Genomic DNA, 2,082 nt, shown 5'->3' on the forward strand with positions numbered 1-2,082 from the left:
AAAGAGGAGGCCAAGGGAAGCGGCTAAAGAGGGAACTCGACCCAAGTTGGTGGCAGTACCATTGCCAGTACCGGACCAAGGAGTGGCGGATGTCACAGCAGCGACAAGGGAGAATCAAGGTCAGGACTCTAGTGTCGAGACACAAGAACTAGAGAATCAAAGAGATGCGGCGCGTATAATGGGTCAGTGGGATCCGATGCTGTTGGAAGTTGAGATCAACAACGAAGAGTTGATGAGGAGGTTAAGATTGAGTGAGGGAGTGCCAGTACAAGGGCATGAGGGTAAGGCTGAGGCGGAGCCCGAAAATGATCCTGTACCAATGGCTGAAACTGAACCAAGGGTGAACCAAGAACGAGATAAGGAGAATGAGAACACGGAAGGTGGTACAAAGGAAGTCGGGAGTGGGATCAAATGATGACCACCGGAGGAGAATCAAGGAATGGCCGAACGTATGAGGCTGATAGTGAACCAAAGGGTGACCAAGAGGTGGCACCGGACCAAGGTTTGGAAGAGCAAACAGTCGAAGAGTTGAACCAAGGACTAAGAGATACCATGATGGAGTTAATTGAGAAGCTAGCCGAGGAAGGAAGGCTGAGGAAAGAAACTGTTCGAATGGAACATGGTCAAGGGAGTGAGAAGCGGTCTAAGTATTTGGAGGATGGAGTGAAACCCACGAGAGATGTGGAGATATGCCCACAGAGGGGAATAATAAGAACTAGAGCTCAGGCAAGGAAGAGGGGGACGAACCCGTCCAAAGTTCAAATTAGGAACACAGCCCAATGTGCGGCATGTGGTGAGATTGGTCACCGAGTTTTGCATTGCTGGAGAGCAGCGTTGTGCATTCCAGGGCCGAGCAATATAGTTGTGTGTTGGGAATGTGGTGCAATTGGGCACTAAATGACAAACTGTCCGACTAGAATCCAAGGACCGGATGAAGGTGGACCACGTGAGAGTGAAGCTCCTGTGCCTGCGACTACGTCCTCTGTGAACCCACCCGCTGAACCAGGCACCGGCCAGCCACCAAGACAGTGTGAGTGTAGCTGTAGGACGTGTAAGTTCCTGAGAGAACCCTAGGCACATGTTAGCCAAGTGATAGGGATATGTGTAATCTTTTTGGGGAAAGATTTGGAACTTGTCCTGCGGTGTATTTTTTTTTTATCTAGGTCTTTATGACTAGATATTAACTCAGATAGCAAGCTAGTAGAACCCATAACTTTTTTTGGTAAAAGTTATTAAAGGGCGTTTGTGCTAAGTCTTTAGCCTCGTGGTGGTTAGTGTTGTGTGGTTGCTTGCTATCTTTGTATGTGATTGCTTGCATGTTGTGATTGCTTGCATTTGTGTGTGATTGCTTGCATGTTGTGATTACTTGCATGTTGTGATTGCTTGCATTGTGTGTTGTTGCATTGAGTACGATTGCTTGCTGCTAGTGGAGTAGTCGCTTGCTAATCATAGACTGCATGTGTATTGGGGTAGAATGCATATAGGTTGCATAATCTAACCAAACCTTTGAGTTGTGATTGTTTCGGCATGATTGATTAAGGATTCACCTAACACCGCAAGAGCGCGATCCGACAAGTAGAGAACTCGTATAAATTGGTTGAGGAGGACCCTCAAATCAATTGGCAAGTAGAGAGAATGATGATAAAGAGAGAATGAGGAAAGTTAGATGCATTTTAAGTCAAGTCCAAGGGGTGGACGTTGATGCAAAGAAATGATGTGGCAAAGGTAGAGAGTGCAAGAAAATAATGAGGCAAAGGCAGAGATTGCAAGAAAAGAATGTGATGAAGAAGAGGGTGCTAGAAGATAATCAACACATGGCTAAGAGGCCAAACTATGAGAAATCTCACTAATTCGTTCAAGGGAGAAGAAAAGAAGTCGAAAAGAGACAAATCCAAAACATGGTGATGGAGGGCCATACATAAAAGAGAATATTACGACCTGAATGTGGGACAAGTCGAGAACGGTTGTGATGAGTTAAGACGCAACACCAAGAGAAGTAGGTATCTAGAAGGCTCAAGATGTTATTGGAGATGAAGAAGCTTTGATGACACAATCAATAAAGCTAATGATGTATGAATGACA

This window comes from Camelina sativa, chromosome 9, assembly GCF_000633955.1.
Source record: "Camelina sativa cultivar DH55 chromosome 9, Cs, whole genome shotgun sequence".
NCBI lineage: Eukaryota > Viridiplantae > Streptophyta > Magnoliopsida > Brassicales > Brassicaceae > Camelina > Camelina sativa.